Below are 20,176 nucleotides of genomic sequence, written 5' to 3'. Positions count from 1 at the left end.
TGATATTGGGTGGGTTAAAAGAAAAAGAGGTTGTGCTTATTATTTATACCCTGATTTTGGAGTTTGGATGGAGATATTTTCCAAACTTCGCGACAAAGTTAAGAGCTTTTAATGAATGGGATAGCTGTCAGAAGGGTTTAAATTTCAGTTATGCTGCTTAATTAGCTGGGTAACTTTGAAAAAGCCACTTTATGCTATTTCAATCAGGTGATATCCACATTATAAAGTTGTGGGGTTGAAATTACATAAAATATTTCATACATTGCAAACTGCTATACAAATGTGCTGACATTTTTGCCATTTTTATTATGTTGTCAGTGCTGACTACAATTTGCATCTTTTACTATTGTCTCTGTACTAAAGACTCACACTGCTTGCTTCTATCCCTTATTACTTGAAAGAGAATACTATATTAGGGCACTGTTATTTTCAGAATAGAAAAAATAGGCCTTATTGCTGGATCATTTAACAAATATCGAAGGCCTAATATTGTATCAGTCAGCATTTCTTCAGGCCTAATGTAAGAACTAGAAACATCATCTATAGCAATTCTTCATGGGAGGAGAAATGGTGAAGTCCCGACAGTTACACTTCATTTTCATCAGTGCGTTAGTGTCTGTAGATATCTGTGACCTGTTTGTCTTCAAAATAACAGTAAAGTATTCATTAATATCTGTCTACTTATAGAAGTATTTGCTAATTTTGTTGTAGAACATTGTTTGAAAAAAAGCAAAAATTATCTTGCTGTAGTTTCTATTTGATTATATAATATTTAAATTAGTTTGAAACTCAAACAATATACAATGAGGGTATGAAGTTTTTATGCTTAACACAACATAACACGAGTAAAAACTGATTGAGGGGTAGCAGAAGCGGCTCTCATTTCCAGATGAGGAGATTGCTCCATTGAGTTTCTAGTTGGTGCACTTCGGGGTCCACACTGTAACGGGGAATTGACTCCTCCCAGAACCCCAATCAGAAGTCTGGTTTATTATTTGGAGTTTATTTATCATTTTTGCACCCTCTCATTCTGTTAATGTTTTCCTAATGTAAATTTTATAGCAACTCTAAATCCATGGGAAGAGCAACACCTTTAAAAAAATTATTTATTTAATTTTTTAAATTAAAAAATTTAATTTAAAAAGATATTTTTTAAAGAGAGGGGAGGGGAAGGAGAAAGAGGGAGAGAAACATCGATGTGAGAGAGAAACACAGCTCGTCGCCTCTCGTACTGTGCCCTGACTGGGCACTGAACCTGCAACCGAGTCATGTGCCCTGACCAGGAACCCGACCGGAGACCCTTCACCTCACTGGATGCTCCTCAACCTACTGATCCACGTTGGTCAGGGCAGCATCTTTAGCTTGTTGCAGAGTCCTGGGAGCCTACCTGCGAGCCAGTGCTACAGAAATTAGACATCAGTTGTTTGCCTTTAAGGTGACTAGGAAGTCTGTGATTGAAATCCCATTTGCCATCTGAGTGTACCATGTACTGTACAGAAACACTACTGGTATGGGCTGTTTCTTAAAGGAAATATGTATGCTTTGGAGGAGGCACTTTGCAGGAAAAAAAATCCTTTGGTTTTATTGCTCCTGCTTCTGGATAGTTCTAAAAAGCTTATCCTTTCACTTTTATTGGTGGTTTGCTTTGCCATCTCTGTACTCGCTTTCATTTATTTCTTGACCTGCTCTTTGTGGCCGAACATCTCTATTCTAAAGTTATACCAGTGGGAAAAGTTTACTCTTGTTTCAAAACGACCTATGAAATTCCATTCCATATTTTAAACTTACACTATTGGAAAAATCAGTTTTTTATTCATTTCATTTTGGTATTCCATCCATGCCCTTATTATCTGAGGACCATGAAGGATTTTTTTGGCTTGTTTTTTAATGAATCTCTCTCAAACTCACCCATTTTTAGAAACTGAGTATTTCCCTTTTCCAGGAACAGATGTAGTAAAGGTAGCTTGTTTTCTTGAGATGCGAACCAGGGGTCTCTAGAGAGTACAGGATCTGGGCAGGCACATTAGCTTTTCTAAATTAACAACTAGAAATATTTTAACTAGCCTTGACTTTATGCAACTAAGTTACTCTTAAAACAAAAAGTTCATAATCAGTTGAATTCTCTCAGCTTCTGGCTGACAGTACTGAAGAAACTTTTACACAGAGGGGACAAAGGCTGGAGTAAGAATTTCTGATTCGATTGCATATTATTTATTGTGGAAAGAATGTTTTCCCTCCAGACTGGCTAGGAACAAGATGTTTAAACATAAGCCAGGGTGGAGACCTGTTTGTTTGGTCAGCTTCAGAGGAGCCACGTTTTCCTTCTTAGGATGACTCCGCCAACTATTCCACCCCCACCCCTGCCTGGTTCTTCATGTTTCTTTGGAATTTTTGCTTAGGGCTCTGTTGGATAAGGCAGTGATAAGTGCAAACGTGGCAGTAAGAAAGGCTAAAGGCTGTTTTCTGAAGCAATGTGATTTTATCATGTCATGAATTTATGCTGTGCTCTGCGTGTGTATGTAAAATGGATTATTCCCTTTTCCCAGTTCCCCTTGCTGCGTGGGCTTGTGCATTTGCATAGCTGGACAGCATGCAGCAGGACTCCATTTATCACAGGCAGTGGGAGGGGTACGGAGATATGAAAGGGTTACTGTTCACATTTCCTGTGTAATTCCCTGTGATCTTACTGAGCTGTAATTCCCTTCTTGATGTTAAACATTCCCAGGCTCCTATAACCTTCTAGCCTGCTCGCACTGGCCAAGTTTGTCCCAGGTGATCATGTAGGCGATCTCCTGTTTTTCAAGACTAGAAACCGCTCCTTCCTCCATGAGGTAGACTCAAGTGCTCATTCCTTTGCGGTCCTAGAAGAAATCCCTTTGATTCAAAACAAGAATGGAGCAGTTACATGTTAGTTTTAAAATTCAGATTCAATAGTTAAGTTTGTCAAATTAATTGTGTAGATTTAAAAACTACTGATTTCTGGTTTAGTGAATTTCTAGTTAGATGAAAGCCCATTGATCTATTAAAAGACTACATCCTTCCTTCTAAAAACACACGTGAAAAATGGGTTCTGATTCTGAAAGAGCAGATTTGCCCCTATCATCTTACTTTTACTTTACTTCATAGGTAGATCATTTTAAGTTGCTTCATCGCAAAGCTGCTTAGCTGGAATTGCTGAATTGCAGCTTCAGTCCCATTCAGAAGGTTGTAGTCAGCATGGGGAGATACTTACTATTTTCTCCTTTTTCTCTGGTTTTAAAAGTATATTGCAGCTCATTTTTTATTCCACACAAAATATTTTAAATGTACATTTTTGTGGTTAGTAAAAGGTTTTCTATTTTTGCCTTTTTCCTTAAGATTTAGAAGAAAGTGTGATGCTCCCGTGAAGTGTAAGAATGATAGGAGCTGAGTCCCTGTGGCCCTCATCACAGGTAGCGCGCTTCTGTTCAGACAGGCTTGGGGCAAGGTTAGCTGTAGTGCTTATAGCTGTCTCTGTGTCCTACTTCAACAGCAAACGCCTAAGGGCTTGGGGATGGGCAGAGATAAAACTATCTCTCTTTGAAGGAGTTTCTAGGATAATTGAAGTTTGCTGGTGTTTATACCAAAGAAAACTATTTGCATTGCTTAAAGCAATAAGATAAAATATTTTAATGCACTTTAACCAAGTGTATTATGGTATTACTTGGACATGGGTAGATGAATTTTTAGATTGATTCTGTTTGGGTCTGCCTTAGAGAACCAACATTGAGTGGTTGCTATTTCTCATTTCCCTTTAGTTCCCCATTGCTAAAACAGCCTGTCACACTGTAAGTTTTCTCTGACGGTTCGTTTAATGAATGAGCGAATGAATGAGTGAGACTTCCACATTACTTTTTAGACTCTTAATTGTTCCCTGTACTGTGTATGATTATGTACATCTCAATAATGTTACTCTTACCCTTCCTATTAGTCTCTAGTGATAGATACTGTTCAAAGTCCTTTGCTATTAAGCAGTTAATTCCCTCACAGCATTTTGTGCCCAAGTCCTTAAGTGATCTGCATCTGGATGGCCTAGCATGACACTGCTCTGTCGTAGGAAAAAAATAACATTTACTTACAAATTAAATTATAGTCTATTAACATTTCCTAAAACCAACAAGCCCGTTTATTATTTTCATTATGGAAAAATACTTTCTCCCAGGGATTAATTAGTCCTCGGATTATCATAAAGCACTGACTAGTGATATAAATCTGTCAACAAATACTTAGAGATTGCTAATGTAAACAGCATTGTGCCTGCTACCTCGGGTCCTCCAAAGATGCACTATCGGTGACCTTGGTCCTGCCACCTGAAGTCTGCTAGACCTCTCCTCGAACAGGATACATGCTCTAGCCAAGTTAAACAGCAACTTGCAGGTGCATTAGGTGTAGTTGTGTGTTAAGTGAGAGCCCTGAATAAGAGTCCAGTAGCTTCCTAGAGGGAGAAGTCAGTGTGACTAGAATTAGAGAGTGGTGAGAGATTTCATGGAGGAAGCTGGAGCTGGGCATGAAGCAGGTAGTGGGAGTCTGGACGTGATGGAGTGAGGCTATTTGACGTTTATAAATACGGGCGATAGCTATCACACTTCTGTTCTCAGCGGCAACGAAGAAACAACAAAACAGCTTGAATGCGTGATGGAGACTTTTCTCCGTTGATGACGTATTTATTCCCTGGTTTTTTTTTTTTTTACTGAAGTGGAATTTCGGAACAGCTTTCCCCAAGGGCATACTGCTTTTTTAGTTTCCTTAAGGATCCACTTCTCTAGGAAGTCCTCCCAGACTTCTCCCACCCAATTCAAATTTCAGCAGCAAGACAGAAATAAGATATATTGGAAAGTTATCGCTCATGACTACACTTTGGTAAATAAGGCCCCATCCAGTCTCGGGCAGATTTAACTGCGCTCACTGCTGAGTTCTGTCTTGATTCGAAGTGTAACGTAGAAGGAGATGCATCCCAATTTACTAGTGTTTTTACACAGATGGAGTGACTGTAGTCGCTCTCTGTCAGTATAACTTAACTAATTTTTTATTAACCTGTTAAAGGTTCTTCTACAATAAAGCAATGATTGTATTAATATCCTAAGTATTTTAACTTTTGGTTTTGTAAAGCAAATTAAAAAATGGATAGACTGTATATTGTGACCATTTGGTTATGTTTACTTATTATTGAAAGCAAACACTTCACTACATTTAATTTTAGAGCCAAATTTCTATCTCTAACTTACTCTTTTATTGTACAAAGGAAAAATAATACACCAAAGAAAGCAAACCTGTTTTTCCAACGTAGTAAAGATAGAATCTTAAGACAACCTGTAGACTTAACTTTTTTAGTCTCGTGGCCAGTGACAAATTTATGTGGTCCTATGCCTATCTCCACAGATCCTCATTTGGTCAACTGTATGAATTACCGCCAGCGCTACAATGAAGGGGAGACTCTAACCAGTGCTTGATTCCCACACTGTGTATTCTTCACAATCTGGACTCTTTCAGGATATTACTAGGGGACCCGTGATTTAAAAGTGTGGTGGTCAGCAATTTTATGAACAGTAAGAGCATCTCAGTGAATGCTGTTGGTATTTTTTGAACCCATTATTTCCCATGTATTTGATTTTGGAAATGCCTACTGCCAGACTTTCTTCCTTCCTTTCTTCCTCCTTTTCCTCTTCCTTCTTCTTTTCCTTCTTTTTTAAGGACACTTATTAAAGTCTCCTGTAAAACAGGTTTCAGGAATTGTCACTGTACAGTTTACATACACATACATTATTTAGGTCTGTTGATTGTGTCTATTTTTCTTTTAATCTGTACCTTTTCTGGGGCAAAAGATTGGATATAGAAGGACAAAAGAATGATTTATAAGTCTTGCTAGCTGTTCTGATGTCACGTTCAGTGGGAAAGAGGCTGACATTCTTATCTGATACAAGGTTTGAGATATCTCTGAAGATTTTAAGCATTCATAGATTCTGCATCTACTATAGTTCTGAAAAAATCAAGAGTTGACCAAGTGTAACAGAAGTTACCCCTGGGGGTGGGGGTGGGGATGGGTGGGTTAGAGGTAAGATGAAGCCTTTATATTTTAGTATGACTACTCCTATAAACTTAAAAACAAAGAACAAATAAAAAGATCTGATGAGTTAAGAGAACCTCTACTTTATAAAAGGATTGTTTACTCCAGGCTTCTGTAAGTACTAGACTCTCTGGTGTTTTAAAACCCACTTTGTCGGGGGGAAAAACCCAATAATTTCAAACCTTTTTTTTTTTCCAGAAAAAAGCTTATTATGTGAAGTAACAGATTAGATAAATTTAATATCCCTTGCTACCGTTGCCCTCGCTATCGCTGTACATATTTCTGTTGTTGCTAGTAATACACTGTGTTATAATTCTCCATTTATATGCTAAGTGAGGGATGTGTCTTATTTGTCTTTGTATCTTTAGCATCTGAATTTGCACCATGCCTGGTATCTAATAGGCCTGCAGTAAATGTTTGTTGATGTGGGTGTGGGCAGGGGAGAGACTTAATTGCACAATTATCCCTAGGGTGAGCTGTTAGTGATTATCCCTTTCAAATCTTAAGAGACATAGGTTATTTTAATAATATCTTTAAAATGCAGTTTATTTTGGGGGGGTTTATTACTATCTGTCTTCTCTCAGAAAGAATTTAAGATGGTATTCATTAATACACAAAATATGAAACAAAATTTGAATAAATGAATAAAATAAACAAGTTGGAGGACCTTGTCGCTTCCTATTGTTAAAACTCACTGTAATGTGACAGTAAGAAGACAATATGGCATTGACATGAGGATAATCATATAGACCAATAGAGTGGAGAGTCCAACATGAACCCTTACGTTTTTGGTCCATTGAATTTTTTTTTCCTTTTTATTGAATTTATCAGGGTGACACTAATTAACAAAATTAACAGGTTTCAGGTGCACAATTTCACAACACATCATCTATAACCGTATTGTGTGTTCACCACCCTGAGTCAGGTCTCCTTCCATCACCATTTATCCCCCCAGACCCTCCTCCCCGCCACTTCCCCTCCTCCCTCAAGCAGTTGCCACACTGTTGTTTGTGTCCATGAGTTTTTTTCCTCTTTTTTGCCCAATCCCTCCACCACCCCAGCCCCCAACCTCCCCTCTGACAGCTGTCAGCCTGCTCTCTGTTTATGACTCTGTCTCTGTTTTGCTTGTTAGTTCATTTTGTTCATTAGATTCCATGTGTGAATGAAATCAGATGGTGCTTGTCTTTCTCTGACTGGCTTATCTGACTCAGCGTAATACTCTCCAGGTCCATCCGTGCTGTCTATCACAAAGGGCAAGATTTCCATCTTTTTTTTTACAGCCAAGTCGTATTCCATTGTGTAAATGTACCATAGATATTTTTATCCACTCATCTAATGATAGACACTTGGGCTGCTTCCAAATTTTGGTGATTGTAAATAACACTGCAATGAACATAAGGTTGCATACATTCTTTCTAATTAGTGTTTTCAGTTTCTTCAGATATATCCCCAGCAGTGGAATCACTGGGTTGTGAAGCAGTTCCATTTTTAGTTTTTTGATAAAGGTCCATAGTGTTTACCACCGTGGCTGCACCAGTCTGCATTCCCACCAACATAGGGTTCCCTTTTCTCCACATCCTCTCCAGCATTTGTTTGTTGATTTATTGATGAGAGCCATTCTAACACGGGTGAGGTGATACCTCATTGTGGTTTTATATGCATTTCTCTGATGATGAGTGGTGGTGAGCATCTTTTCATATGTCTGTTGGCCCTCTATCTATATGTGCTCTTGGGAGAAGTGTCTACTCAGGACCTTTGCCCATTTTTTTAATTGGATTGTTTGTTTTCTTGGTGTTGAGTTTTTTAAGTTCTTTATAAATTCTGGATGTTAAGCCCTTATCAAATGTATCAACAAATACGTTCTCCCATTCAGTGGGTTGTCTTTTCATTTTGCTGGCAGTTTCCTTTGCTGTGCAAAACCTTTTTAATTTGATGTAGTCCCCCAGGCCTGGTGCTGGTAAAAGCCAGTCTTGGTGTACAGCTCAGTCTTCCTCGCATGCACCCAGGCCCAGCAGAGGTAGGGACAAACTTTGGGTCACTTGTAGCTCCAAGCGTATTGCCAAGGGCCAATCACAAGCAGTGACTTGGCATGTTTCCAAGGTCCCTCCCAAGAGGCCCAGAACTCAGACACCCAGTGGCCAACTTAGGCAACATCAGAGCAGGATCCAATAAGGTCCATTTATTTTTGACGAAGCTACTAAGACTATTCAATAGAGAAAGGATTATCTGTTAAACTAATGGTTCTGGGTAGATTGGATATTCATATGTAAAACATGAACTTCCTCATAAAAATCCTACACAAAAATAAATTCAAAATTAATTATGGACCTAAATGTAAGAGATAAAATTATAAAACATGTAGAGAGAAGCATAGAAGAAATTTTATGACCTTGGATTAGGCAAAGAGTTGTTAGATGTAACATCAAAAGCATTAGACATTATTAGACATTAGAGATAAAATTGATAAATTTGACTTCGTGAAAATTAAAAACTTTTGTGCTTTGAAAGACACTGTGAAGAAACAGAAAAGACAAGCTACAGAGAAAATATTTGGAAATCATATCTGATAAAGAACTGTATCCAGCACATATAAGGAACTCCCAACAGCTCCGTAATAAGACAAACAGCCAAATTAAAAAAAAAGAGCAAAAGAACTAAATAGACATTTCATCAAAAAAGACATACAAATGATGAATAAACACATGAAAATGTGCTCAAAAGCTTTAGTAATTAGAACAATGCACATTAAAAAAAAAAGTGAGGTATTCCTTCCTACCCAGTAGGATGCCCATAGTTAAAAATACAGACAATACCTAGTGTCTAGGATGCAGAGAAGCATGAACTCTCACACATTGTTGGTGAGAATGTAAGATGATACATGGACCTTGGAAAACAGTTTGGTCATATGCATAAGTCAAGTTCTCCAGAGGAACAGAACCAATAGGATGTGTCTATATATAGGAAGAGATTATTTTAAGGAATTGTCTCGTGTGAAGGTTGGTGAGTCCAGAATCAGGTAGGGTAGGCTAGCAGACTGGGTCTCAGGAAAGAGCTGCAGTTTGAGTGCAAGTCGAGCCTGCTAGAAAACCAGGAAGAGCTGATGTTGCAGAAAAAGGCCAAATGCCCTCTCCTGGGGAATTCCCTTTTGCTCAGCGAGATTAGCCTTCTGTTCTATTTAGGCTTTCGGCTCATTGGATGAGGCCCACTCACATTAGGGAGGGCACTCTGCTTTACTCACAGTTCACCAATTTAAATGTAAGTCTCACCCTAAAATACTCTCCCAGAATAACGTTTGACTAAGTATCCGGGCACTGTGTCCAGACAAGTTGACGTGTAAAAGTAACCCAGCAGTTTCACCTCTCAGAATATACCCAAGAGAAATGGAAACATATACCCACACAAAGACTTGTATGTGATTGCTCGTAGTAGCTTTATTCATAATCGACAACAAATTAGAAACGGTTTCAATGTCCATTAGCTGATAAATGGACAAAATGTCATATGTCCATTCACTGAAATACTTTTCAGCAATGGAAAAAAAAAGGGAAAATACTGATAAGTGTTGTAATATGGATGGACCTCAAATATATGCTAGGTGAAAGAGGCCACATTCAAAACCCTAAAAATGGTCTGACCCCGCTTGTAGGCAGTGTGTGGACAGTGCCCATCAGAGGAGGTTTGGGGTGGGGCAGACTGACTGCAGGTGGCCCCGGGGAGTACTGGGGAGTGATGAGAATGTTCTAGAATTGGACTGCACTGATGCTGGCACCTATAAATGGACTGAATCTTCACTGAATTGTGCTCTTATAACTGGTGAATTCTATGCTAGGCAAATTATAGCTCAAAAATGAAAAAAAAAAAAAAAAGAGGGATGAGCCCTGGCCAGGTGGCTCAGTGGGTTGGAGCATTGTCTCGTATACCAAAAGGTTGGAGGTTCGATCCCTGGTCAGGACACCAAAAGGCTGCAGGCTCGATCCCCAGCTTGGGCACCTACAGAGGTATGCAATTGATGTTTCTCTCTCACATCTCTCTTTCTCTCTCTGTCTCTCTTTCCCTTCTTCTTTCTCTAAAAAACAATAACAATAAAAAAATATCCTCAGTTGAAGATTAAAAAAAAAAAGGGCCCTGCCCAGCCTGGCTCACTTGGTAGGAATGCCATCCTGTAACCGAAAGGTCACCAGTTCGATTGCTTGTCAGGGCACACGCCTGGGTTGCGGGCTCAGTCCTTGGTCAGCGTGTTTGCAGGAGGCAGCTGATCATTGTATCTCTTGTGCGTTGATGTTTTTCTCTCTGCCTCGCCCCCTCCTTCCTCTCTGTCTTGAAGGAAAATAAAATAAACCTTTAAAAAAAAAGAAGGATAATGAAAATGGGACAAATGGACTAAGGGTAGGACACACAATGCATTTCATAAAAGCTCGTGTATTTGCTTGAGGTGGATCACAAATTTTCCTCTAAGCTCTCGTAAGAGACCTCTCATGTGATGAACTGTGTTTTCTAGTTTTCACAAGATCAAAATTTATCAGCACTTTAGGAGAAGCCTAGTAATTATACTTCATAGAAAAATATGTCTTTTTAGTTGTAGTGCAACATACTCAACTGTCTCAACAGCGTCCTCATAGTAAATAATTGAAGACTATTCTCCAGACCTGTTATTAAACTTTTCTTCAACACAGTCTAGTGGCTTAACATCAAAGGCACTTGATTAAACACAGTTCTACAGGGTGAATAGGGAGGAGAGCAGTAAAAGGATAAAACCTAGAATGCCGTTCATTGCTGGTGCATCTGGATCCAGACAGGCAGCTTTAGATTAAGGAATGGCTGGACTGAATAGACCTGTACCCGTCCTACAGAAGCTTTTGGTGAAACTGAGTAACAAGAAGATCAGCATTGTACTCCTGACAAGTACCTGGAGTGTAGTTATTTGCACTTACAGTTAGATATGGAACCTTTTGCTTTAATTATCAGCTAGGTTGGGAGTAGGATTGGCATCCTTTTAGAAAAGTTGGGGAGCCTGAGGAGGAAATCTATTTGAATACATTATCTGCCACCTATGAATAGAGGTAGCCTGAAGCAATATGTGCTGGTGGGCTTTGATTCTCCCTGAGAAATAATTGTGGCTGTTTTCCAGTGCTTAGACCAAGGGTTACTCAGGCTCTAAAGACGGTAGGACATGGTCATAGTATAGCTTGGAATGGTGTGTGTTTTTAATTGTAAATTTTCACAAGTGCTATATACCTGTTGTAAAGATTTTAACAATTGAATTCATATGCCAAGTATAGAATGTGTAGAATAAAAAGAATTAAAGTCTCTTTTCTCTGGACCCTTTTTTGCTGTTTTCCTATTAGTGTATATTTAAATTGTTCACAGTTTTTAGCTGTTGTAATGCTGTGTAAATATGCTGTCAGCCACTTCTCTAAAAAAGACATGTGTGTATACACATAAACATCCTGATTACTTATACATGTGTATGCATATAGCCACTTTAGTAACAACTATTACCTGTTTTGTATTTCATAATTTATTTTTTTAAAGATTTTATTTATTTATTTTTAGAGGGGATGGAGGTAGAAAGAGAGGGCGAGAAACATTAGTGTGAGACAGAAACATTGATTGGTTGCCCCTCATAAGTGCCTCCACCTGGTACCAAACCCCCAACCCATCTGTGTTGTTCCATGACCAGGAATTAAACCTGCAACCAATTGCTTTGTGGGACAACGCCCAACCAACTGAGCCACGCTGGTCAGAGCCATAATTTACCTTAATAAACCAATATTTCTTTATGTTATTTTTAAAATCACTGCTTTAGACTACTATAAATGGTCTTAATTTTATATTTGTAATGCTGGTCTTGTTTCAATCATGAGAAAGTGTCTAAATAACCATTTATTAAATGAACTAACTAAAGTACAACCTGAGCATGAATCTTTTGTTTTGAATATGTATGTACAATAGTTTATTTAGTAAGAAGAAAGTGATTGATTTTAATTGTAATAACTTAGTTGAAGTTTATGTTTGAAATGTAGTTTGTTTTATGTCTCTCAGAAAGTTGGCCATTTTGTCTCCAAGAAATAATTTTGTCTTCTGATGAACTATTCGTATTACTTCTGAATTATATCTAGGTTTAGGTTTCTGCTTCTATTTGGGTTTTAGAAAGCAGTGGCAGGACATTGTGGCCCCTAAAACAAGATAATTTGAAAAATCATTGTTGCATTAATCCATTATCACATATTAAGTTGCCCAACACTTAATTTTTTAAAACAGCAACTGTTTCGTATAGCTTCTGAGTCTAGGGACTGGGAATTAAGGTGAGTCTCAGCTGAGTGATTTTCCTTCTTCATGTTGTATTGAATGGGGTAAGTGGATGGTATTTAACTGGTGGATGGATTGCTCTGGAGGATAGAAGATATCTTTACACATATATATATGGTGTCTGGACAGAGGTGGATGGGTAGGTTCATGTGGTCTTTACAGCCTGGTAATCTCAGGGTAGTCAGACTTCTAATACTATGGTGTAGAGCTCCTAGAGAGAATTTCGCAAGAAACAGGAAGTAGAAAGTGCCAGTGCCTGAAGGCCTAAAACTGGACACTGGCACCACATTACTTCCGTATTCTGTTGATGAAAGCAGTCCCAGACTGCACCCAGTTTCAGTGAAAAGGGACACAGACGTGACCTATTCATGGAAGAGGTATCAGAGGCTTCGTGACCATCTAAATCTACCACAGACTACCCTCTGATCACACCAGGGATTTACATTCCTCCCATATTCAAAATATACTCAACCCCTGAGAAGCCCCCAAATTCTCATCCCACTGTGTCTTCAACCTCAAGCTTAGGGTTCAGGACCTTTTCATTTAAATCAGGTCCAGATATGCAGGAAGCGCCACAGGTGTACTCCCTCTCAAGAGACAAGTTATTACTCAACATATACTAAAGAGTCAGGCATAGAATAACTGGAATAAGCACTTCCATTAAAAAACTTCCAGTGAAAGCTACATGAACAGGAGGCATGTAGCTTTCACTGGTCCATAGTAATTTCGAAATTCTGATGTTATCAGTTCCTTTATTTGGGCAAAATTTGCTCCCCCGAAGTGATTGTTCATGGCTCTGTCTTCACCCTATCAATTCTGAGTCTTTTTTTTTTTTTCTATAAAAGTGGTTTATGCTTACAGCTGGGTATCCTTTCCAACCTTGCTTCCTGCTTGTAGAAGTTTAAAAGTCCAAAAGCCTTTCATTTCCTTTTGTGCTTTCTCTGTTCCTTTCAGTCCGATCTAATATAATTCCTTTAAAAACTTTGTCAGATTCCTATGTATCAAAATATAATCCACTCTGTTAGACAGAGAGCCTAACCAAATTTGTTTTTGAGACAGGTTTTTTTTTTTTTTTTTTCTGCTTCAGACTGACAGGCAAGGTGTATAAGGCAATACCCGTGAGATTCGTAGAAGCTTTTCTATTTGAAAGAGTCCAAAAGGCATGCCCTTAAGATTCCTAGAGGCATTTCATCAAGAGTCTAAGAGGCACACTGTTAAGATTCTTAGAACTGAACTGGATACAGTTTTACTTCGTTTTACAGTCTTACCGCAGGGTTTTATAGACACACTCTAGAGATTTTTATCCTGAAGCCATGCTCTACTTGTAGAGCCCTAGACCTGATATTTCTTTACTCTGAAGCTATTTCTTACTTTTCTATCTGGAGAAAATAGAGATGAGAAACTTTTTAAAATTTTTTTTTGAAAAGAGCAAGTCCTGGCTCTTTCATATTTCCTCCAAATTATTATTGAACATGAAACAGTTCTTTAGTTAGCTCATCTTTCTCTGTGCATACCTTACCTTACATGACTAAAAGAGACTAATACTTTCAGCCTTTTGTCTAAAAATCTCCTCAGCCAAACCTACCACTGTATTGGCCATACTTTCTCTTTTCTGTGTTCCGCAAAGAATAGTGTTGCGAACTTTCCAGCACTGTGTAAGAGGGGCTGGCGTTTCCCCATCTGTTAGCATTTTCACTTATGTCCTTCACGTCTTCCTGAGGCTCTTTCAGCTTCTGCTTGGCAGTTGGTCCCCAAGCCAATGTTACATGATTTAAGATTTTTATTATAGAACCCCACTTCTATGTAACCGAATCTGTTATCTTTCTATAATTTGTCAACAAATTACCTAAAAACTCAACAGTCTTTCTGTTGTGGCTTTTGAGATTTTCTCTGTGTCCTTAAACTCAACCATTTTAATTACGATACGTCTTGGCGTAGGACTCTTTGGGTTCATCTTGCTTGAGACTCTCTGCACTTCCTGGACTTGTGTGGGTCACAATTTGTGGGTCAGTGAGAAGGGTGGGCTTATAGTGAGTGATTATTCTTCCCCATCATCAGCATCAGATGAGGTTAGTTGTTGGGATTCACCTGGAGAATGGACTAGTTTGGAGGGTCCAAGACAGCTTTACTCACATTATTAGAACTTTAATAAGGATTACTAAAAAGCTAATCTTAGCTGGACTGCCAACTAGAGTTCTGCACCTAGCCTCTCCAACGTGACAGTCTTATTGTAGCTTATGTGATGACAATAGCACAGAAAAGCAGGAAGGAAGGGATAGTTGCATTCCATTGCAACAAAATTTTGTTATATGTGAATTGCCATGATATTATTAGAAGTTACATTGTGATTAAGTTGGAGGATTCTATTTTAAACACCAAGCAACCACTAAAACTACAAAAGAAACAGGTGTATCTAATACACCAATAGAGGGGTAAATTGAAGTACTAAAAAATATTCAATCCCAGAAAAGGTAAGAAATAAGGAGAAGAGGAAACAAATTGGGGCAAACAGAAAATAAGATGTTTAATTCAAATTCAACTGTATAAATAATTACATTAAATATAAATACTTTAATGGCAGAAAATATCAGGCTAGATAGAAAAGCAAGACCTATAACTGCATATTGTCTATAAGAACTCCTCTTCATGTATGCACACACAGGTTAAAAGAACAAGGATTTTAAAAGATATACCATGAAAACACAAATCATTGAGAAAATTGGAGTGGTTATGTTAATATTCAACAAAATTGGCTTTAGAATAGGGAATATTATGAGCAATATTGAGAGATATGTCATAATGATAAAAAAATTAGTTCATTAAAAAGACAATCATATATGTTTTTGAGCACAATAATAAAGCTTCTAAATACTTGAAACAAAAACTGACAGAAAAGAAAGGAAAAATAGACAAAGTTACAGTTGCTGTTCATTTAAAAAACCTCTGCCTTGGCAATTAATGTGTAAATAGGCAGAGTACTAATTTAAAAAATAGGAACCTGGAACAACACTGTTAATCAGGGACTTAATTGACATTTATAGAATACCACACTCAATAATAGCGGAATACACATTTTTTCAAGTACGCATGGGGTTTTTATCAAGGTGGATCATATGTTAGGTTATAAGGTAAGTCTCAATAGATTTTAAAGGATTAAAACCACACAGAGTATATTGTATCACTATTACTAAATAGAAATACAAGGTCTGACCAGATAGTATCCAGACATGTAATATGAAAATAGAGACATTTATTGAAGAAGACACAAGATACAAGAAACATTGGACATAGGACAATGACGCCTTAGTCCCCTTCAAAGTAGGCACCTTGGGACCTCACACAGTTCTCCCAATTGCCATCAGCTGCCCCATTGTATTTTCCTGAATCTCATTGATGGTCTGAAACCTCTTCCCTTTCAAAGGTGATTTTAGTTTTGGGAAAAGCCAGAAGTCATAGGGTCCCAAATCTGGGCTGTAAGGAGGCTGAGTCACCTGGGTGATTGATGTTTCGACAACAAACTGTGCATGAGACGTGATGCATGAATAGTCACTTTATTGTGATGAAGCTGTCAGTCACCAGTTGCCCATAGCTTCAGCCTATGAATCATCCAAATAGTGTCCTCAGAGGAATGTTCAAGCTTAACTCAAAATTTAATGCAGATTTGTTGCTCTACTCACCCATTCATTTTGAATGCGATGGCCACACAGTACACACGCTCACTCAGTGGCATCTACTGCCCTCACTGACTAGTACAGTGAAGTCGTCATTGTTCACACATGTACTTTCCAGTGCCAGGTTACATCGATGTCACACAAACTTTTTATATTAACAATGGTTGGATTTTTTCCAGACAGACCTTGTACAACTGAGTAACAATAGAATAACTAGAACTCCTCTCTCTCAAATTTGGAAATTAAAACATTTAAGCTATTTTGAATTGTATGAATGAAAATCATACCAATATTTATGCAGCTAAAGTGTCGCTTGGAGGAAAATATCTTAAAAATACAAATATTAAAAAACAAGAAAGGTCTAAAATAAACTTATCTACACTTTCATCTTAAGAAGCTAGAAAAATAAAAGCAAAATAAGCCCAAAATAAGTAGAAGGTAGAAAATAAGAAGTAGAAATCAATAAAATAAAATATTATAAAACAAATAATAAAGTTTATAGAAACAGAAGCTGTTTTTCTTATATTTTTTTAAGGGATGAGGTTATTCCACCCACTTAGTGGCAGTGCTTTCAGTGTATTTCAGTGTGCAAGAATTTGAAGGTATTAGGGTCTTAAGGTCTAGGCCCAGAAACTGGTGTAATATATTCCTATTTTTAATTGATCAAAGAGTCACAGAGGTCACCCAAATTCAAGATTGGGGAGAGACATTACATTACTTGATGTTAGAGAACTTTTAAAATATTTTTCTCACTCTTAACCACAGTCATATTTTTGAAGACCTCAGCTATGAAAGCAAAGAGGATTAAACAACTGAAATTCTAGAAATAGCAGAGCCTGTGAGCTAAGACTGCTAGCAGCCATCTTTGTGGAGCATGTTTGCCCAAATGGACACTGGCTAAAGATGAAGTTCACTAAGGAAGTGAGGCTCTAGTAGGGGAAAGAGAAACCATTGGACTTTTGATGGTCACATAATCTGGCACAGTGAACTCGAACCTACAGAGTCCTCAGACACACAGCTAGTTTTCTCCATTGGTTTATTTCATGAGTCTTAGGGCAGTGAGCAAGGTTGGGAAGGTGAGCTGGAACTATACAGTGAAGTGTTTTGAAGTCTTGCAGTGCTTAGGAGATAGTCTCTGTGGAAGAGGGTAGGGTACGGCTCCAATAAATATACAACTGATTTCACTTTTGAAACATTTTATACCAGACATAAACTAATTGGATTTCAGAGATTAGTTCCTCACCCTACCTAATACTTCAGGGGTCATCAACCCCCTGAGGCCACAGACAGGTACCATGGCCTGTGAGGAACCAGACTGCACAGCAGGAGGTGAGTGAGCAAAGCTTCATCTGTATTTACAACCACCCCCCATCACTGGCATTACCACCTGAGTTCCACCTCCTGTCAGATCAGCGGTGGCATTAGATTCTCACAGGAGTGCGAACCCTACTGTGAACTGCACATGAGAGGGATGTAGGTTGCACACTCCTTAAGAGAATCTAGTGCCTGATGATCTGAGGTGGAGCTGAGATGGTGATGCTAGCACTGGGGAGTGGCTACAAATACAGATTATCATTAGCAGAGAGATTTGACTGCACAGAGACCATAATACATCAATTGCTGGCAGACTCATATCAAAACCCTATCAGTGAGTGGCAAGTGACAATTAAGCTGCATCTGGTGGCAGAGTTCATAGTGGCAAGTGAGTTGATGTACTTCAAGTGTACTCCTGCATCTGGTGACAGCTTTAAGTCAGAATCTGACACTTATTTTAGTTTGTACGTGGCCCGCCCATTATATTATTTACCACTTCCATCTGTGCCTCTTTCCCGTACCACACGCTTATCTCAGTCACAGTATTGGTAAGCCCACATGTTAACCCTAGCCAAAATAAGTAGGAAACAAGTATTGCTGGAAAGTTTCTTTGAAAACAGGGAAAGACACAATGATGAGAGAGTAGAAGATACTAAGAGTCAACAAAAAGAAAGCTGCATTTAAAAGAAAATTATCAAGGGTCCTACTTAAATTATGGGTTCATTGCAACAAGTGATTCACATTCCTCAAGACTGCTTTGTATAATATGTGGTGACCAGCTATCCAATGAAGCCATGAAGCCTTCGAAACTGCTTCGCCACATGGTGACCAAGCACCCTGCGGTAAAAGACAAACCTTTGGAGTTTTTCAAAAGAAAAAAAAAACGTGAACATGAAGAACAGAAGTTAATTATTGAAGGCCACCACTTCATCAAATGTGTCTGAACTGATAGCATCATTCTTAGTGGCTAACCACATTGCTAAAGTGAAGAAATCCTTTACTATTGGTGAAGAGCTGATCCTGCCTGCTGCTAAGGACATTTGTCATGAACTTTTAGGAAAGGCTGCAGTTCAAAAGGTGGCACGTGTTCCTCTTTCTGCTAGCAGCGTAACTAGACAAATCGGTGGCATAGCAGAGGATAAGGAGGCACAATTGTTAGAGAGGATTATTGAGTTACTGTGGTACACAGTCCAGGTTGACGAGTCTACCAGTGTTGACAACAAGGCAACGATGCCTGGTTTTGTACGATATATTTTTCAGGAGGATGTGCATGAGGATATGATATGCTCACTTTTGTTGCCAACCTACACCTCAGCTGCAGAACTATTCAAGTCTTTGAATGATTACACGTCAGGAAAACTGATTTGATCATTTTGTGTTGGTATATGCACTGACGGAGTGGTTGCCACAACTGGATGGCTTTCTGGTTTCACTACTCAGGTCAAAAAGTCACTTCTGAATATGAGCCTATGCACTGTATCACCCATGGAGAAATGCTGGCTAGCCAAAAAATGTCACCTGAACTTAACAGTGTTTTGCAGGATGTGATTAAAATTACCGACCACATTAAAGTACATGCCCTTAACTCACATCTGTTTGTGCAGCTCTGTGAGGAGATGGACGCAGAGCACCCACATCTTATACACAGAAGTGAGATGGGTTTCTACAGGTGGATCTCTGGCCAGAGTTTTTGAGTTATGAGAGCTGTTCCGGAGATTTCCTCTAGAAAAACAGTCACCACTGGCAGCACATTACAGTGACACAGAATTGGTCTCAAAACTTGCTTACTTGTGTGATATATTCAACCTGCTCAACAAACTCAACCTCTTACTTCAGGGAAGAATGACAGCTGTGTTAAATCAGCAGAATAAGTGGCTGCATTCAAAGCCAAAATGGAATTAGGGGTGATGAGTGAACACTGGGATATTTGACATGTTTCAAACATTAACACAGATTTTGAAAGTGACTGAGCCAGGGCCTACTTTCTCCCAGCTGGTGCATGATCACCTATCTCAGCTGCAAAAGAGTTTGAGCATTGTTTTCCAACCACAAAGGACCCCCGAACTGGGAAGGAAGGGATCCCAGTTCCATGTGTGAATAAGCCAGGAGAATCGACTTTGTCTGTGCTAGAAGAGGATCCACTGTCCGAGATCACAAATGACGGTGGCCTTAGAAGAATGTTTGAGGCAACTTCAGGTCTCCATATGTTCTGGATTAAAGTCAAGGTGGAATATCCTGAGGTTGCCACAAAAGCACTCAAAAGCCTGCTTCCATTTCCTGCATCCTATCTTTGTGACGCAGGGTTTTCTGCAGTGACAGCAACCAAAAAAAGATTACGGAATAGACTGGACATAAGCAACACACTTTGGGTGTCACTGTCTCACATCACCCTCAGATGGGACCATCTAGTTGCAGGAAAACAAGCTCAGGGCTTCCACTGATTCTGCATTATGATGAGTTTTATAAATATTTCATTATATATTACAATATATTAATAATGTAAATAAAGTGCACAATAAATGTAATTTGCTTGAATCACCCCCAAAACATCCACCCAGCCCCTCCCATGTTCCATGAAATTGTTCCCTGGTGCCAAAAATGTTGGGGACCGCTGTAATAGAGGAAAAGATGGGCCCTCACTTGCAGAAAATATTATCTACCACAGTTTTATGATTGTTATATTCACAATATCAAGAAGACACTAAAAAGTTACGTGACATGTGAAAAGTCCGAAATAACATGTGTCTAAAAAGACAATGAAGGCAGATCCCCCAATGATACAGATCTAGGACTTATCATA

The 20,176-nt window shown here is 38.7% G+C and overlaps 1 protein-coding gene across 10 annotated transcripts in view; it reads left to right on the top strand.

Moving 5' to 3' along the window:
- The window catches only part of ZNF438 (zinc finger protein 438), a 170,361-nt gene that overhangs the window by 52,600 nt on the left and 97,585 nt on the right, over nt 1-20,176 (top strand). The window lies entirely within an intron of this gene.

The sequence above is a fragment of the Desmodus rotundus genome, chromosome 4 (genome assembly GCF_022682495.2).
Source record: "Desmodus rotundus isolate HL8 chromosome 4, HLdesRot8A.1, whole genome shotgun sequence".
Lineage (NCBI taxonomy): Eukaryota > Metazoa > Chordata > Mammalia > Chiroptera > Phyllostomidae > Desmodus > Desmodus rotundus.
Note: the sequence above shows the minus strand (reverse complement) of the source record. Positions and strands in the feature narration are given on the sequence as shown.